We start from the raw sequence: 20,632 nt of genomic DNA on the forward strand, positions 1-20,632 counted from the left end.
TTGACCATCATATATCAGAAAATTGTGGGAAAATTCTCAAAATCAAAATGATTTTTTTTTTTATATTGCTTGTTTAAAACCTCAAAGATATTCATTTTACTATCATAAAAACTAAGAACAACAGCAGATATTCACTAATGAGATGCTAAAACCCTGTGAAGGCTCTGCATTTTTGCTTTTCTGTCAATCTTCTCAATTAATTATCAATTAAAGGACTAATTGTTGCAGCTCCCTGGCTACCAGTGGTCTTCGCTGTTGTGTATTACCATATACTGACAGGAGAGGACGCTCTTTGGCTCTCAGTCAGTTGGACAATGACTGCTCCTGTCTTGGGAAAAGTTATATACAGTACATTTAATTAATTAAACTACATTTTTGGTGTTAAGCAGGTGAACATACAAGAGGGAAACTCCCCCTTTTAAGGAAACAAAAATCAGACTAGGCTCCCAAACCAAACCAATGATTTTCTTCCAAGATCTGGAGATGAAGTCACTGGAGAAGGTCTGGATCAAAGCATCATAGAGGTCAGAGGTCAAGAAATATGTTTTCTGGATTTCTGCTGCATGAGTTACGTTTAAAAACATGCAATATATAGATAATTTTTTCCATTAAATTAATTTATCCATTAAATCTAGATTGATGGTTAATTAATCAAAAGTTACTGATTTTTTGAAAAGTTCCTGTTTACTTTGTAAGGTTTGAATTCCCACATTTCCCTTTTCTGAGTTTTGATTCTGCTTTTTCCATCATCAGATCTAGTGTCACTTCAACAGAGGTCAATTGACAGGTCATACCAACTGTCCTGGCATGATCTTATGTGGCTAATGTTAGCCAATATCAGCTGGATATTGCTGCATACTGACAATGACTGGGTCTAGTGCTACGACATTTCATCATTCAGCATTACGTTTACATTTAGGGCATTTAGCAGACGCTTTTGTCCAAAGCGACTTATAATAAGTACATTTGTCACAAGAAGCATGTAGAGTAAGTAGTTATCCTCTAACTATCACAGTTGCTGCTGTTCAAAAGTCACTATCTAGCTATCTAGCTGGTACAATTAAGTACAATTAAACCCAAAAATGAAAATCCAGTCATTATTTGTTCACCCTCGTGCCAATGGAAAGTCGGGTGAAGTTTCTGGTCCACGAAACATTTCTGGAGCTTCGCAGCAAAACATTGTTGCAGCATTTTAAAACTAAAATACATATTACAATCTGGTTGATACAGTAGCCTACTACTGCACAGTGTTTTAAACAGTATTGTTTGATGCTTGGCTTTCAATCCAGTGACTATTGTGATTTCACCCCACTTGCTACTACATGCAACAACACAGATGGTGCACTTACTGAGCACTTTTGCCTGGCTAATTTTGAAATGTGGATGTCAATATGGATGCTCAGCGAGAGAAACACATTACACAGTGTGCGCGTTTGTGTGTGTGCATGATATCTCTTTTCTTTGAAATCTCTCTGCACTAACACGCTATCCATTAGGCGTAGTAAACAATGTGTTGTATGCTGTGGTCAAGTATTCAAATGGAGGCTCTGCACTCTAAAATCCATCACTGAGATTTTGTAGTGGGAGACAATCGGCTAATACATCAAGACAAAAATACACCACAAATCTGACTCAAAGGGAAGCCCAAGATATGGTCAATTGATTTATTATTTGTACCACGTCATGTAGTAGACTTTTTTTCTTTCTTAACAATGGTGTCGTGGTGGCTGATGCAGTTTTGAAACGTAGAGAATAAGAAATTGTGAACAGGTTTTTTCAACAATAGTACTAAAGTCAAGACAATGTGATCCCTTGTTTGTTGTGCTATGAAGCATAATTGTGCCTATTTATGCCAACCCTTTTGTGTTCACCTTCAAAGCACAACCTGAGACAATTTTACTTTTGTTCTCGTTCATGTCGACATGTATTGTTGTCAACCATATTTCCAAAAGCCTCTCCTCAGCCGTCAGTTAATGTGTACGACCAAGTGATTTCATCTGAAGGTACTTTGCATTATATGTTTATGGTTATAAGTTCATAGAAGTAACAGCAACCAGAAACAAATCAATCAATCGAGATCTGATATCTTGTGGTCTCTGGTGTTCCTTTAACACACTTGGCCTGGTTTGGTTAGTCTGGACTGGCAATCTGGAAGTTTTGAAAAATGCCAGATGGGCCAGCCCACCTTGTCGGCCACGAGGAAACCACCAGCAGAAAAAAAAAAGTTAATTTTCTTCCTCTTCTTTGAGTTTTAATGTTGATTATCAGGAAGAACAAACAATCAAACAAAAAAACAAAGAAAAACTAAATTCTCTCTATTATTCATGTTTGTTTTAGGTGCTTTATTAGAAGCTTGTGTACTTTCCATGATGACTTTTCTAGCAGATTCTCCAATGTAATGTTGTGTTTTCCATCTGCTGGTGCAGAAATGAATGTCTGTTGCAATTTATCAACACGTACATGATTGAGAGTTGCTTGTTTATTCCAGTGTGGACACAGTCCAGTGGGGAGCTTACCTATATTTGGAGAGTTTGATTTAAACCTGTCTGTCAAGACAAATGATGATCATCTCGTCCTTGGGGCTCCTACTCCATTTTCCAACAACACCTGCATGTTTTTGAACACCCCAAAATTATCAGTAGGCCACCTACAGGCTTCTGTATGTTAGAAGTGGTACCGCCCGTCTTCACCTCCCCCCGCCCTCCCTTGCAGTGGATCAGTCCATTCATGGCATGTCAGAGGTCAAGCCGGAAATAATCAGAGGACATCAAAGTAGAAAGCGGAAACACAAGTTAAACGGAAAAAGTAGCGAAAAATAAGAAGGTGAGCAAAAAACGTCAAAGACAAAACGAAAAATAAGTTAACATGTGTATTAGTCAAAGATAAAGTTACCAGAGCCGTGTGAAATGTTGGTAGCTGAGGAGAGAGGAGGCTGCTGCCGAGGAGGAGCGACGCTACAGCCTCCCAGCAGGTGAGACTGCTAGTGCTAATTATTCTTACATATCCCCTCTACTGCCAACTTTATGTCTACTGCTAAGCCTATATGTTATAAGTTGTCTGATATACCTTTTTACAAGTGATAAGTGTGTATGTTGGCATCCATCATTATCCTGTGACTGTCACTTGTGGGCAGCAAAAGTGACATCAGACAGGTAGCTGTCGACCTGGTGCCACAGGCAGGTAGGTAGGTAGAGAAATGCCTTGGTGAACAGGCAAGAGGTCATACTACTATAACCACAATATAAACAACTCATTTAGATAATAAAGGCTATTATCAGCTTGATACTATTGCAAAAACAATACAGATAGTGCTTTCGCCTGGCTAATTTTGCAATGTCAATATCAATATTGGATGCTCAGTGGAAAAAAAACTCATTGCACACTGTGTCCTCTGTGCACACAATATTGCTTTTCTTTGAAACCAATAAGCAATAATATAGGCTAATATCAGCTGCGTTGAAGTACCATAGGTTTGCAATTTGCAATTTAAGACCGATATTGTGATTGCGATATGAGCTATCATGATGATATAGTGCTTTTTGCATTACTCAAAGACACTGTAGAATTACATTTTTTTTTTTTTTTAAGTGAAAACCGACACATTAAAATGAAAATTTTTGCGTCACAAGTTTCATTTTCACTAAAGAAACTGGTAATAATCATGACCGTGTGACTTTTGTTGGGGCCTGTACCAAACACACATGTTCTCCTTCATCTGGAGAGCACGATTTGTAGACGAGGGCATCTCTGAGCACTACAGGACTTCATTATAATGTGGTTTTCTCACACATTTAACCTTCTATCAAAAAGCTGCAGCTTCCTGTGATGTGAATATTGCGATTTTGATTATATTTTGATCAGTTGTGCAGCCCGACAACTAAAAATGGACAAAATTCTCCCAAAAGTTACAAATAGTTCCACATGCGGAGCAGAAATTTCCTGTGCAGTTGTCCACATCTCCTCTCAAAGGGCATTTGCTCAAATGAGGGGGGAGCTAAGAGATGAATACAAAATGGACAGGGCATGATGGAGGACTTTGGTCTCTGAGCTGCGTTTTGATGAGTGTATCGTGGTGGTCTTGTTGAGCTGTACTTGACAGGACTGACTTCTGACACCCCACTAGTCCTGTGCAGATGTTTTGGCCAGGTCTCATCACCGCTTTTGGTCACCAGTTAAGATAAGTGCTAGGTCTAAGTTTTATGGTAAGCCAGCAGGAAGTGAATGTAAGCCAATGCAATGTTCTCTCAAGTATGGCACAATCGTGTGTGTGTGTGTGTGTGTGTGTGTGTGTGTGTGTGTGTGTGTGTGTGTGTGTGTGTGTGTGTGTGTGTGTGTGTGTGTGTGTGTGTGTGTGTGTGCACTTGCTTGTGTGTTTCAGAGGGCGGGGTTTAGGCTGGACTGTAGAGGGGTGAAGTGCCTCCGATCCTTGGGAGTGGAACGCATTTCCTTTTGTTGCCCTCCAATTTTTGACTGGCTTGCCCCAGCACATGAGCATGATGGGGCTGTTTCTATTATCCAGCTTCCCAGACCCCCTCCTATCCAACCCTGTTCTGCCTGTTCCCAAAGCGATTGGCATTCCTGGGGGCCACCAGTGAAGCAGCTTTAGAGGGAAGGTCCGCTGGCTCCTGGGTGGCCTCTTGTGCACGGGCTCCAAGGGGAGGAGACAATGTCTTATTAATTGACTGGGCGTCTTGGGCAGAGTTGAGGAATTTGCAGAAGGGGGAGACTGAAAAGTGGGGATGAGGGATGAGCTGAGAGGGATGGAGGGGCGGGACGACTGGGAAAGACTCGCAGTCCACCAATGAAGATTCATTAACCTCTGTCTCAGATTTATTTCCGTTTGATTTACATTGCTGCTAGGAAGGCGAGAGTTGTGGTGATGTAGATGTTCTAATTGAGGGATGAGGTCTGTTGTAAATATTTGAAACTAGTCTTTTTAAAATTCTTTTGAATCAGCCCGCATTATTAGGCCCAACAGTTTTAGATTAACTCAAGAAACCTTTTCCAAAAGTCACCCCATCATCTTTATAGAACTTTGTTATTGTCCCTGCGCCAGATGTTTATTAATTTCCATTTACAGTGACACTACTACATTAACCGTATAGGTTGAAGTAATATTTGACTAGTTTAAATTATAAAAAAGCCAAATATAATGCTTTTGTCAAAAAAAAAACTTTTGTCGAAAGTAACTAAATACGTAAATTCATGCACTGTACTCGTTTGTACTTTTACTCCACAACATTTTACAGGGAAATTGTTGTTGTACTTTGTTTGGTGGCATTTCAGATAGAAAAAATAATATTAGATTATAAAATATTATGTACTGTTATAGATGAAAAGTATATAAGCAGTTGACCAAGTCCAACATTACTGCTGTTGCTGTATAAATAATAATAATTATGATAATAATCAAATAATGTTGTGCACTTTCACTGACAGGGGCCATCCTGCATAATAAGTATTTTTATACCGTTTTTCCATGTTGTTGCCAATACTTACGTCTTCTACGAATACTTTTTCCTCCACTTGTAATTGGTTCATGGTATTCATTATGAGGGAATACTGATTATGGCTTGATTTCAATTAACTTTTAAGCTTATGTAACCAGTTCTTAAATAGCTTTATTAATATGAAAATACCGGAAATATCTCATCTCATTATTAAGCATAAAAGCCAAAGAAATGGGATTTTTTTACTCTGCAGCTTTCTTTGGACAGTTCCAGAGTTTTGCTCTTTTCATATAAAAGACAGATTTTCCAAGTTAGATTTTGTGCATTGCAATGCAATAGTTACCATTTGTTGAGCCATGTGATGTCCTGATGTATTGTAACAAATTCATCAAATAGGTAAAGGCATTTTGTTAGAATAGCTTAGGAATCTTTTGAAGCTAAGCATATTTCTCCAAGACGTGAAAGTGGTGCCATCTTATTGTTTTTTTTTTTGTAGAAAACGACAAACATGGTGGGCAGGCAGCCATCTCTCCACAGCAGACTCCTGGTTTTGTGCAAGTTTGATGGAGTGGGACACGACAGGGAAAGGTTTTTGGGGGTGGGTGGGTTGGACGGGTGTACCATCTCTCCATGTGGTCCCACCCCCCCCAGGTGTCTTCACCCCTAATCCTGTTACATGTGTACCCCATTAGCACTAATGGAGCTGCCATTGTCCCCCCGTTGTGTGCTGCTGTGCCCTCGGCCCAGTCACCTTGAGTCAGTAAACTCAGCCCTGTCATGTTTGGACTGCTTCCCACACACGGGGGTCTCCATGACAACGGTGGACACCCCTACACACACACACACACACACACGCCTCGTCCCACCCACTGACACAGTGTTCAGGCTGCTGGGGCAGCAGAAATTGGTGGCGAACTTACATATTAGCAAAATTCATGTAACTTACATCGATGTCACTTGTGAGAGAGAAGAGAAGGAAACTTGGTGAACTTCTGGACTTTGTTCAGAAAAGAAAACAAAAGAAAAAATAATACAATTGTACATTTTTTACATAGAGTCTCTTCTGTCTCTTTTATCTTCATCTTCCCCTTGCTCTCTTCCTGTAGTTTTCATTTTGTTTTTTTGTTAAAGGTTTCCTGCTAATCATCAAAAAGACACCTGGAGTGAGCCAAAGTGAAATGTAATTTAGACTTAACCTTTAAATTCAACAGTATATCTCTGATTGAAGGATTGAAAAATGCACATTTTCAGACCCATGGTATTTAGCCTTGCAGGTAATTTTGCGTTGATTTTCCCACTTTTAGATCTTCTAAACCTATTTTTACTCGAGTGTAATTGAGTCTGTCTCCCCGAACTATAAAAATATTACATGATAAGCTCAACAGTCTTGTGTCTTAGCGGAAACAATGCCCGAATTACTTTCAATATACTGCATTGCCTATACTTTTCATTGCAAAATGAATAGATATTCTTTCTTATATGCTAAAAGAAACCAACACTTTTTGCACAGGTTAACATCAGAGGTACATTGGTAGGAAGTTATTAGAAAATTACATTTAGTAAAACCACAATTATTCATCACTCTTATGCGAGCTAAGTTGGTGATTTTGAGTCTTTCTTAACACTATGACTGCCTTCAAGTAATGCATTGTTTTTTTAATGTTTTTTTTTGTTTAGGAATGAGTTAAGTTTTCTCAACCTATACTTGATCTGAGAAATTCAGAATCAGCAATTATGACAAGCAATTACAAGATTTATAGTGGACAGCGGACGGAAGTTGCAGGTTTATATTCTTTAATTTTACCCTAATACGTTTTATAATAAGTTGTTAAATGCAATCTGTCTGCATCTTGCTTTAAAATGTTAGCCTGTTTTTTTCTGGCTCTTCTTAACAAATTTAGATGCACTTGTAGAACCCCTTATACAGTATTTTAAAAGCAAAAAGCTGGCAGAGCGATATAGACAGTTACTGTGTGTGTGTGTGTGTGTGTGTGTGTGTGTGTGTGTGTGTGTGTGTGTGTGTGTGTGTGTGTGAGAAAGGGAAAATGAAAGAAGTGAACAGCAGAAGCTGCAAAAGGACCAAGAGGGTGTGCACTGGCCCATCTTGTTTGGTGCATTTCAGGTGACCCGGCCCCCGCGCTGCATCCATCATACAGAGACTGATTGAGCTGACCTTCAGGCGAGCCCTGCCGACCCCCAGGCTTCCTGTTCTTTGTCAGCCTCTCACAATACCGCTGGTATCACACAGACAGGGGAGGTCTGAGAACCGACCGAGGGAGTCCACCCAGGCCGAGGCGGGGATGGTGGGGTGAGGTGGAGGGGGTAGAGAGGGTCTTCAGGGAGGGAGCTGAGGACCCCCTTTTCAATTTCACTCGGTCTTTCCAAATGAGAGAAAAGGCAGAGAGTGGTGTCCTCTGTCACCCTGCCACACAGGGACCTTTAAAAAGCAGCCTCAGTGGTTTCTCAAGTGAGGTGTCTTCTCAAGAGACAAAAAAGAGGAAAAGAATGAGTGGGCGAAGAATTTAATTGTGGTCCTGTGTGAGGGACTGGCAGTGGGAGGATGGCCACTCTAGCATTTGTAAAGGACCGAGCCAGTTTACTTGTCCTTCCTCTGTGCGTCTCTTTGGCCCCGTGAAATCTGAGGTGGGCTCAAGCAGAGAAGCTACATCACTGATCTTTCTCAGGTAACTCTCATTAACAGTGGGGGGAGAAGAAACACGTTTTCCTTGAAGGAATTTCTCTGTAAAAATATCAAGTAAAAGTCCTGCATTCCAATTCTTACTTAAGAGTAAAGTACTGTACCAGCAAAATGGAGTACGTGTTAGAGACTGACCAGTACTTGATTTTTGGTGCAGATACTAGAGGTGGGTGCAATTCATCGATGTGGCGATGCATCGCGATGCGTCACGTGACGATTCGGCATCGATTAATTAACGTCGATGCTTTGCTAGGTCCGCGCATTTAGACAGAAGGCGGCAAATTGGCGGTCTGTTTTGGTCCAGCCAATGAGCACTTAACGAGCTTCTGTTTGGGGCAAAAAAATCTGAATGTAACCTTTCAAAAGAGCCCATAACCATGCCTGTACTCAAATGATTCAACAACAGCTTTGAATTCTTTGGGCTAGACTGGGAGAGGTGTTTTAGGACAATTTTATATAGATGTTCAGGAATGCTTAGTAAAACTACTGTTTTCACAGGCAGTAGTACTCCCCAAGACCTGTAAAAACACATAAGTATGTAAAACCTATGTGAACCTTCCTTGTGCAGACTGATGCAAGTGTAGAGTTTAATACTTGAAGGCTGTTTTCGCATTAATCTACTGAGGTAGGAAAGTTTGTCTTTGCTCACCTTAAATCTGAGTTGTCTGAAAAATGTCTGAAAATATGAGTGGAAGGAGTCATTTTAAGGGTAAATTAGTCTTTAGTGGAAGCACTTACAGACGTCAGAAACATGACAGAGCCCCAACTAGACACTGCTTTTTAGTAGCCACAAGCAAAACAGGTTGAGAACCACTACTTTGTTATCTATTAACTTAAAATCTTTAACCTGCAAAAAATACAAATAACCATGACCGTCAAATAAATATAGTTGAGTAAAAAGTACAATATTTAACTCTGAAATGTTGTGGAGTAGAATTATAAAGTGGTATAAAGTGAAAACACACCTCAAAACTGTACTGAGTTCAGTACTTGAGTAAATGTACTTATTTGCTTATTATCTCTGATGTAAACTTTCACTGTCTTTCAGCCTCTTTCACAACACTGCCTACGTCCCTCTGATTTTTGTACACCTTCTTATGCTTTCATGTCCATCTGTGCGTTTCAGTTCATACTCCACGAGGATACTTGTGGCTTTGTCTGAAGTGCTCGATGGTAACCATGACAATATTTCTTTGCTGGGATTTGGAACAATCACCTACAGTACCTGTATTGCCTCCCTGTAGAAGTGATATTAATAAGATTTGTCCTTGGATACTAACATACATCACTGTGTAAAAGATGGGTTTAATAAATTGTGTTAATCGATCCTGGTTTAGTACAGCTGCATACACCACACGGCCAAATTAAATGCTTTTTTTGGTCCATACACATGTGATGGCCTTTCAATGCAATGATCGCAAAATCCTTGGATTTTAATGGATAAAAATCAATAATCCTGCACTGATTTCCCCTCCGCATGTATCTTTGAATGTGGTACTTTTTCATCATAGATCTAAAAAAATAGAAATGCTAAAGTAGTTAAAGTTCCTGGTTTAATACAGCTGCATTCACCACATGGCCAAAGTAAATGCATTTTTTCAGTCCATACACATGTGATGGCCTTCCAATGCAATGATTGCAAAGTCCTTGGATATATCTAAAGAAATATAAATGGTAAAGTTATTAAAGTTGGTACACATAGTTCAACGAATGTTGCCTTCAAAATAGAGCCAGACTGATACATCAGGTGGCCTATGTTATTGGCCAATATATGCCAATATGATATTTTTTTATTACAGAATATAACGCGGACGAGGATTTTTGGCTACTAGCTCATGAACCATGATACAGGATGAATTCCTTTTGCTTTCCTTGGATTAAGGCCATGGATTTATTATTGGAACTAGATACTGAAACCCAAAGATGCTGGCCTCTCACTTGAATGAAAATTGTGCTCCGAGCTCATGAGCCAAGACACTTTTCTCAGTTATTCACATTAGTGTTCCTCCTCCATTTGCCTTCTCTCTCAGCCAACAGACTTTACACCACGTAAATAATTCTTTTTACAGTCTTTTTATCAAGTATGCAATATTCATGATATGTTCAGACATAAATGAGCTTGTCTGCAGTTCGAGGCATCCTGTGCACAGTCTGTGTCTGTGTTTGATTGACGGCTGCTGGCGGGCTGAGCCCCAGCAGGGGAACAGGAGACAAAGCAAACAAACTTGTGCTGTAGCCTACATGCCTACTTATGGGAACCGTATCCTGTCAAATTAATGCAAAGCTAGGGTGCAGTCATGAAACCAAATATTATATACTATAAATGTCTCCCTTTTGGTGTCTTTTTTTTAAAAGGAGAACATAAGTGATTTACAGAGCATATATGTATGCTGTAGCAGTAAAAAAAATAAATGCAATTTATTGTCAGCTTGATATATCTAAGAACACTGAGAAGAGATTGGTATAGGGCATGCCCATTTGTGCCTCACAAGATTATTTTTTGTAAAAAGAAAAATAAATCTCCTTCCTACTCTTAATATTTAACCAATCTTACATTGTACATACCATATTTGGATGACCCCCACAACAACTTTTTCATTAGTTTTTTTATATTCCCTGCTGTCCCCCCACAACTGGTTACCAGAGTTGGTTAAGTACCTGAAGTAGGTGTGGCCTCTGTGAATAAACTGCTGTTAAGTCTTTAATGTAAAATTTAGTTGCAACCAAAGTTACGTTAGGGCGTCGTGACCCTAGTGTTTGCAATGTGTGCCATACAATTCGCACTAGTTGACTATAGTCTTTTCGGTGTGTTCAAGTGCAGCTTTTTGGCTGAGACACAATTGACATGAGGTGACACAACAGTCGGCTTTTGTCTCCTCCAGTTCTTTGATGTCAGTTTCCATGCGTTCGGGCCTTACATGCGCAGATAGGATCGATCAACCCTGTAAAATGTCATGAAATTTCATTCCAAGGTGGCGCTGCAGTGGAAATATATACTTTGTTAACACAACAGGCAGGATAGTACACCGGCTATGTCTGCTCCACATACTGACCGAAAGAAAACAAAACAGAAAAATAATAATAAACAAAGTAATTCTGAACTTTTTATGTCCCATGGCCATTGGTCACTAATGAAGTCATCCAAGATGATATTAAAAATACGATAAAAATGGTGATATTTCTTGAAAATATCTTTTTGTCAAAGCAACTGATGACACTGCTTTGTTTGTTCCCCACTGTCAGCTGCTCCTTGTCCCATAGTGTCCTGGCAGCACTTGGTCAGCATGCTGATCCGCTCTCTTCCAGCCCAGACTGCAGGCCTGTGGCTCAACACACTGAAGCTCCACTTCTTTCTCTTCTATTTCATTTGCAATGCTAATGCACAGGAGACAGCTGTTATCTTGCAGCGACCATGATCAATCCAAAGCTGGGGTGGGGGGAGGAGGAGGTGGCGAGGGGGGAGGTAGGGAGGGAAGAAAAGATAAATAAAACTGCTGGGTAAATAGGTCGCCTATTATCTTCTGGCCTTGCATGGGTGCCGGTCCTTGAGAGCATGAATTTCAATGAAAGTCCCTTTCACAGAGGGAAAGAAGAAAGAGAATAAAATATGGAAAGATGCCTACAGGAACAAATGAGAGCAGAACATTAAAAGTGGAATGGAGGAAAGCAAACAAGTTTTGTTTTCAGCTGTCTTGTTGAAAGTACTCTCTATCAAGAATTGGATGGCTCCATGAAGAGTAGCATGCTTCCTCTTGAGCATGTATTTGTGTAAGTGCTCTTCATTTAGGATGTAGATGTCTCTTCTTGAAAACACATATACCTGATTACTCAGGTTGGCTCCTTATTAAGTGTGTCTGGCAAGCATTGTTCATACAATCCAATACTTAAGAAACTATGTTCAAATATATGGATTCAGTTGTTCATGCTAGTGTTTGTTATTCTGGAAGTAATTGATATGCCCTTGTTGCAATAAGCCATTCATTGAAATACAGGCTTTTTTTCTACCTGCGAGTGCTGTTTGTGTTGGAGCCATAAAATCCAAAGAGAGAGAGACTTTCAGTTTTCATTCATTCTGAATGTTTGTATCATTTTTAGATGTCATGACGCAAAATATACTCAAAGATAATCAATGTGTGGTGGTATAAATACAGTTGTAAACGGTGACCTAAGTACCTGTTATGCTTCTTTTCTACTCAGTCACATTTAGTCAACAGTTATCATTACTTTTAGAGGTAGAATGATAAATTGGTCAGGCCCATATAAGCTCATTGCAGATACATGTGTGTCTGTGTAAAAGTCCAATTGTACGTTTCTGCAAACTGCGGATATAACTTTACATTTCTTTATGTTGCAATTTTGAGTTTCTTTTGGTTCAATTTTCAATTTCATGTTATGGTGATGCTGTTTTTATGGACTACTACTCTGTGGACTGCTTCAAATACCTGTTTTTGTTGACACAAACATGGCCGGAAAGTGTCCCAATGTCTCCTTTAAAATATCAAGTGGTTGAACTGCAGTCACTGGCTTGGCATCCTTCTCTCATAACTCCCCCATCATCACCACTGCCTCCTGACATGAAAGTCATTTAAAGATTGATTATGTAAAAGAAAACAATACTATCGCCTGATATTATTGGGTTTTTTAACCCTCAAAAGTCAAGTATCAGGACTAAGTTGCTTTGCAAAAACATGTTTTTACGACGGGCATATAAAATGTAGTTGTTATACAGTACATTAAAATATCCGACAAAATGTAAGAAAATGCAGGTGGGTAATACATAAACATAAATTATTACAACAGTTGCTGATTAATTTTATATTAATTGACTTTAAATTAAATTAACTAAAAGTTAATGAATCAGCATGAAAAAAAAAACTATTATAATATATGAAACTGTTCCACAGACAATGATATTCTGCAGAATTAATTTGAGATACTTAAATTGATTTTGGCTTAAAACTACTTTTTCTTAAAGCAACATTATGTAGAAACTGGCATTTTGTTTGATTTTTGTCACCCCCACAGTTTCTGAGTTCAACACCACTGTCGTAAATACAAATCCCTCATTACGTCATAACAATGTGATGTGTTGAAAACTTGTATCTTGAAGTAAACATGTTTGTAACGCTGTGATCCTACCCTCTCACTGAAGTTACATAGTGAGAAGCAAGTGATGGGGGGCGGAGTGGCTGTCACACCATTAACCCTATTACAAGACACCATCACAATGATTTTGAAGCTTTTATGTGAAGGTGAAAAAAGGATATAATGTTGCTTTAATTGAAAGTTTGAATGCTGAACTCATAATGGAGTATTTTTGGTGGTGGTACTGGTTTTACTTAAAATAAACCCTCTCTACAATGGCAGATAAGGAACAACAGATCATTTAATTTAAATGGTGGATTAATTACTTGTTGTAGTGAGACAGAAGCGGCTACGCTGGAGATGTAAGTCAAAATATCCAGACAGTGCTCTGTAATTTGTAAACCATATGATGACAATAGAGGTCAGTCAAGACACAAGAAGCTATTACTTTCCCTTCACTGCCTTCACTTTCTCCGCTAATAATGTTTGCCTAAGCTAGATTGAGGGAAATGAGGTGGAAAACTCAGAGCGTGTTGGGGTGTGTGTGTGCATGTGTGTGTGTGTCTGCATGTGTGTGTATTTGGGAGGTGGGGTGGATCTATTTCGGTGTGGTGGGTGGGTTTGCCGTGAGGGGGGAATCAATTGATTCCTGTTGTTAAGGACTAGCGACAATGTTTCATCTTAAGATGTCATCTCTCTCTATCTCGCTCTCCTTTTCACCCCCAACCCACACACACACATGCATGCGCACACACACGCACACACACACAAGCCTGTTGATGTCAGAGGCAGCAGCAGTAATCCCTGTCCTAGGCCGCCCAGATCATTATAGACTCTGATCTGCAGTCCCTGAAAGAGGGAATTAGCTGGGAACACAATCCCAGCGACCTCTGTGACATGGGGACAAAGCCTCAGCTGCCGGGGGTCCACATCCCCTAAACCAGCCCATATGGCTCAGACAAAATTGTTACAATGGTTGCTACAATGGAAACACGGTGGGAGGGTCTGCCGTCTTGCCTCTGTGTGTGAGTGTCCCTGCAAGATCCAACAATTTGTCTGTGTTTGTACACTAATATGTTGATCTTAGCGTGTTGATTGCCAACTGGGCAGCATGGGGTGCAGGGCACTTTTTGCACCTCAGTTTTGACACACGCTGTACAAATATTTAAATTTTCAGCTTGGAAGTTAGTAGAGGTGTGGTTCACAGTTTTGTCCACATATCTGTTTTCACCTGTGCTGTTTTTTATTTTTGTTTTACAGAATGTAGGAAGACAGACATCCTCCACAAGACAGGAGTGGAGGATGTCTGTGTGTGTGTGCTCCTCCTATACAGCCTGTTTTATATATGTAAGTCTTTCCTCTGCCCTTTCCATGTGAGCTGATGGGTTTCCTAAGAGCCCCCCTGGTGTGTTCCTGCTGAGCAGCTCTTTGTGTTCTGGGCGATTGGAAGAGACCCCCTGCTTTTAGAATACACACAAGATCTCTCACTGTCTGTCTTGGTCTCTCTCTCTCTCTCTCTCTCTCTCTCTTCCCCTCTCTCTCGCTCACACACTCATTCACAACACACATACACTCTCAGCTGGTCCAGACACCTGTTCTCTTCTCCTACAATAATTCTTTGTAATGTTTGACTGTGCACACAATTGTATAAATCTTACATTCTGGTCCTGGTGCCCGAAACTTTGTTTTGACACTTCACTCTCTAAATGAATGATGTCCAAGAAGTTTGGTCATCTCAGAAAAAAAGCAACAGCATTGGCTCATTCAGGAAATGTCCAAAACAACATACAGTATGTAAATACTGCAGTTATCAAGCCGGTAACACTTGATAAATCATTTAGTTGACCCAATGGACGCTACCCAGTGACCAGAATACATGTTGGCAGTGCATGTTTCTGCAAACCATGGATGTTTGTTTTTTTTTTTGTTTTTCTTAGATGTAAAATCTGTGGAGGATTCTATTAACTTTTTCTCCTTCTTTCTGTTTCCTGGAGCATAAGTGAAGGCATTTCAAGGATAATGGGCTCTTCTAATCTTTCATTGCTGGGCAGTAGTTGTAGTAGCTGTTAAAACGACGAGCCTTGCTCTCTTTTTGAATGTTTTGTCTGCACTCTCTTCTGTTCATGCATGCACAAAGGCAACAGTTATGTAAAATCTTCCTTATTTTCACCTCTTTCAATGTATTCATACATTTTTAGAGTGAATTCTTTTCATTCTCTACTGAACCAGTCTGACATTTGCTACTTTCAACTATCTCTGAGTCGGCCCACTGACAAGGAAGGTCATCAATAACAGTGAATCACTTTTTCTATTTTGATTTCTTTTAACAATTAATTGAATTCACTGAAAATAGTGGTGAGTACTCTGCTAAATGGTTTTAAGGCTCCTGTTTTCACCTTTCAGTTATTTCTCTAATGGTCCTTGCTGATGTGAAGTGGGTTAGAGAGCTGGCCACTTTCTGCTCATATGGCACCCTTCATTAGTTATTTAAAACACTGGGAACGATTACACAAAAATTGATTGAGCTGCTTTTTTCAAGGTGAGAAAATGAACACTGAGCTACGTTGAGCCTCTGCGTGACTTACTTTCCCGGCGCGTGTCCTTTTACACCGGTATTAACGTTTGGCATGATCCTCGTCGAGTCAATAGTGTTACAGTGGAGGTGCAATTTCTCCGGGGGCCATATTCTCTCTTTCTCTTTTCTCCCCACTCTCTTCTCCACTCTTCACCCTCTCCAATTAGGGGAGCTCCAGCTGTGCACCAGTCAGGATCAGAGGCTCCTTCTATTAGCCAAATCCATTTGTGTAGCGATTGAATCACTCCCCAATCTTCTTTCGTCCCCCAACCCTCCACAACCCCCACAACCCCAAATACACAAACGCATCCATGCAGCCATGCTTTTACGAGACCCACACACATCAGCCTTTCTGACAGCTCCACAAACCCCAAATAGAAAAATAACACAGAAAGATATCCATCAAACTAACTGTGGTGATGCTCCTGACAAAGTCAAAAATGTTTTATTTATTATTTAATTCAGTCTAAAACTGATTGATATTGCTATATCTGCTGACGGAATTACTATTACATTTTGTGGTGATGCTTGATTTTACTTTTGCTAATAAATAAATACATTTCCTCAATTATTCTAATTATTGGGGGGAAAAGAATTGCCTTGAAAGAACTTCTCTTGAGTAAATGTTAATTAATTATTCATTTATAAGTTTATTCTCTGATATTCTTTCTTGCAATTATTGTGGATTAATTACTTGGTAGAGTACCAATTACCATTATACTGTAGGGTCCTGCTATGTTTTTTTTACCTATAATTAGGAAAACAGCCTTTTCCAGAACGTGTCCTTGGTGGTTATTATTAGATTATGGACCTGTAAAGTAAAACATTATTATAAGATATATTAATAAGGAAAATAATCAGAATGCTGACACTGTTTAATAGGATACTGTAGGATAGTTGCAATACGATGGAAGGAAGCACGCCGGCACAGAATCCATACAACCAAAGAACTTCAGAAACAAGCAGATCGCAGTTATTCTGAAGCTGAATCCCTGTTGAATTCTTCCCCGTCTTGGTAGATTTCCCCATTTATTCCAGAAGGTGGCACAATTGTGTAGGAACTGGTCAGAGGCCAGGCATTCAATGTGATGCCATTGATGCAATATAAAAAGCCTGTCAGTGAGGTCTTGCTTCTTGGCTAGCCAAATAAAAAAACAGTATCTCCATCTTTGTTCCCTGCATGTTAAGGGACCTCTTGAACCTTTGCACTTAAGACAGTCTTCACAATTTGCCAAAAATGTATTTTTCTTCTGCAAAAGAAAATAACATATACATATATGTGTGTGTGTGTGTGTGTGTGTGTCTGTGTGTGTTTGTGTATCGTTGGGTGAAAAGAAAGAGCCTCGGATCAAGAGCAAGTGGCCCATCCACAAAGTCTTGTAATTCAAATTCACCAAGGTCAAGTCGAATGACATCGCCTGGTCCAGGTCACATAAGTTCCTGTAAAGAAACCTTCAGAGTGGCACTACACTGAATGTTGAAGATGAAGATGAATCCCCTGCAACTGTCAATTTTAGCCTCAGTTAAAAAGCATCGGGGAAAAAAAAGAAAACTTGAAAAGCACTCAGTTTTTCTGGGACTCCTACAGCCACGCTGTATTTTTAGGACATGAGCTAATTATTAAAATAAACCAGAGCAGAGTAACATCACCTCAAAAATTCCCATTACTTGGAAAGTCTTTAATACCAATAAAAGGTCAATATTCTCATTGAGCTCTCAGTTTTACTTTATTACTTAATGAGATCTTTTAATGTGCTAATGAGATACTTTAAACCCTGCTTTTTATTGTCGTATTCCAACTGAAAGGTGATTGAAAAAGGCTTTAAATTCCAGTTCAGCTGGTCCATGAGCAGATTATTAATAACCTCCACCAGGTAGGACACCTTTTTGGCTCCTTTGTTCATTTTTTTTATTAGCACAGTAGCTCAAGAAGTTTTTCAAATGAGTGGTTTTACTGACATTTCTGAGAGCTTCTTCATGAACTACTGCTTACTCAATTTAAAAGTTGCTTAAACTTTATATTAAGGTTATAAAACAAATGCTCATTCATGATTAACGACAATTCAACCTATTATATGATCAAGTCACTAAGAGTTTAAGTGATTATAGTTATTATAACACTGATTATAACACTTAATGGCTCATTAATGATTAAAGACCTTTTCTCATAGAAATATGGTGCCGTTTTTTAATCAAACTGTAGTGAGGTAAAAAATATCTTCATGTTTATGCATGATGGTCTACAGAAAAAAATAAACAACTATGATGCATATAATTTGCAGCTTTTGTTGACACTGTCACAGATGTGTGAAGGAAGTTATACATTTTATCCTTGAGGTCATGGAGGCGTCATACTGAGTTGTTGACAGTTAACTCACGTTTCTGCAAACCAGATTCGTTGAGATTTTTACAGGTCATAGGCTATCTACCGTACAGACATTTCCACAATAGGTGTCATGTCACGTTCACATTACATGTCAATGACATGACTTTTATATCTGGAGGTGGAAGAGATGGTGGTGGAGTTACAGGTGAGAAGACTGCAAAGCCAGTGACTGCAGTTCAAGACTTCCTTTCAACATTTCTAAGTGTCAAACCAATGGATATTTTTGAGGGACTACAGATTTTCTTCATTTTTAAAGATGACACTGTTTGATATTTTTAAGGAGACCTGGGGACTATTTCCAGCCGTGTTTGTGGCGACAAAAAAAATGAATTTTTCGCGAAGAAAGTCAGGGATAACTTTGGCCATTTTCTGTCTCAACGGCCATCTTGATGTTTGATCGCTGTAAGTGCACCACTGTGCTACGCTCCACTTTTCTCAACAGTAACAAAAAAAATGTAATTTAAAAAACGGATGTTTCCCTGACACAATCAAAGGGTATAAGGTCATGCAGCAACATGTTTGGACGTAAAAATTTCTTTGAGAATAGCTACTGTTGTGCTTTCAGAGAGGCTGATCTCAAAGGGTCTGAAGTGCCCTTTTCTATGTGACTGAATTTCAACTAATTTGGTGGCATATAAACGTCGGTAGAATGTTTTTCCTCTTTTCAAAACAGACTAGAAAGAACACATTCGGAGGTCGAGGCATTAAATGTATTCACATGGGGGAGCACACCTTTCCTACCCAGCCGTTGGCCCACTTCACCTCCATAAGTTCAAGGCTGAGAGATGCCTCTGGTGCTCTTGATGACATGAGTTTAAGAAAAATAGCTGTGGCTAAAAGGCTTGGCAAGGTGTTCTGCATGGGCATCTGAGTGTGTTTGTTTGAGGGGGTACACTTGACCTCCTCCCTCTCGAGGAGCGATGGAGGAGACAGTGGAGGGCTGCTCAAGGCTGTCAGTCAGACATTTTTGTTCTCATGGTGCTGCTGCTGCACGGCTCTCGGCTCTACACGGATAAAACTGAATAAATGGATATGTTGGCTATTTGATTTTACACCTTTCGTTTCAATGCAGTGCTGCATTACTGACTCATTGTGCTTTAACAACATAATTGTCTGTGTTTTTTCTATTTTCTTTTTGCCATATGTGACTCCAAGTGCTGTGAAATGTGTAAAATTTGAATTAAAAAACAACATCTGTGCACAAACAAAGATAAGGGATGAGATCAGGAACAGAACATAAATACTAAATACTGCTTTTAATTTATAATTGATTTAATTCCTTCATATTTTCCTTTTCACTGTTGTTTCTTTGTTATTCTAATTCACATTTTAATTTGTACGAATTTCAGTTCTTTGCAAAATTCCTATGCGATATACCTTTGGTTTCTTCAAGTGTCATGCAAAGTGAAAAATAATTGGCCTGTGTCGCTGTCAAAATTATGAGAGTAATATTGATTTTTAAAATTTACTGTCATTAACATAAAAGCCAAGAAAAGCTTTATATGATTGATATTATATATCTTAAATTGGAACAAACATAACACACCTAAAAGCTCTGATCCGACAAATGTTCATGTTTTTGAGGGATTATGGAAGGCGACTATGGCCACAAAGACACTGTTCTTCTCAGCAGAGGTCTGTGTGATATCCTTGACCTTTGACCTTTCCATATAGAGAAAGAATGGATATAAAGCTGCTGTTTTGGTTCTTTAAATATTCTGTCTGCAATATAACCCATATAGAACAAATAATACAACAGTATACAACACATAATACAACAATATACAAAATATTTGTTTTTAACTCTAATGATAATTAATACAAGTCTAATTCTACCTGTATTCAGTGCAACTTTAAGTCATGAATCCTCAATTCTATTAAAACCTGCAGTGTAAAAACCTAAAATAAACCTTTTTATTTTGAATTTTTCACCTGCTTCAGTTAGCTTCTACCAATAATTGACAACAAATTTGATCAAAATCACAAATAAATCCAAGGTCACGCTGTATATTCCCTCTGCAAAAGCCTCCAACAAAGAATAGCTGTCTACCCCCATCTCAGAACTTTGAATTGCGCGTCTAACTTGGTTTTTGTTTTCACCGTCATCTCATCACTCTCAAGATGATAGTACTGATTGTGATTTGTATTTTCAAAGCTGGGGCGGGAAAAGCGTGTGGGTGTTCAGGGGGTGTAGGTGTTTGCAGCAGGAAAAAGACAATACAATTAAATGATTAATGCACAGCGGGGCCACTGACAATTAAAACTATTATAGAAATTAAAATGGCATTATGTCACAGTGGAAAGCTGATGATACCCGTGCCGTCTTTTTAAAAGCAATTTTCATAATTCCAATAATTGAAATTACGGCATATTCATTCATTTACTGGGTGAGGAGGGCTAAGAGCGGCTACTAATGAAATGCAATCATTAGCATCCAA

At 39.2% G+C, this 20,632-nt stretch overlaps 1 long non-coding RNA gene across 1 annotated transcript in view; it reads left to right on the top strand.

Moving 5' to 3' along the window:
* Window positions 1-2,786: 2,786 nt before the first annotated feature.
* Window positions 2,787-20,632, top strand: part of LOC311273521 — a 53,231-nt gene continuing 35,385 nt past the window's right edge. The window contains exon 1 of the long non-coding RNA XR_014624676.1: window positions 2,787-2,971. This is a non-coding gene — a long non-coding RNA (uncharacterized lncRNA). The remainder of the gene's footprint in view (window positions 2,972-20,632) is intronic.

The sequence above is a fragment of the Pagrus pagrus genome (genome assembly GCF_965226575.1).
Source record: "Pagrus pagrus genome assembly, chromosome: 18".
NCBI lineage: Eukaryota > Metazoa > Chordata > Actinopteri > Spariformes > Sparidae > Pagrus > Pagrus pagrus.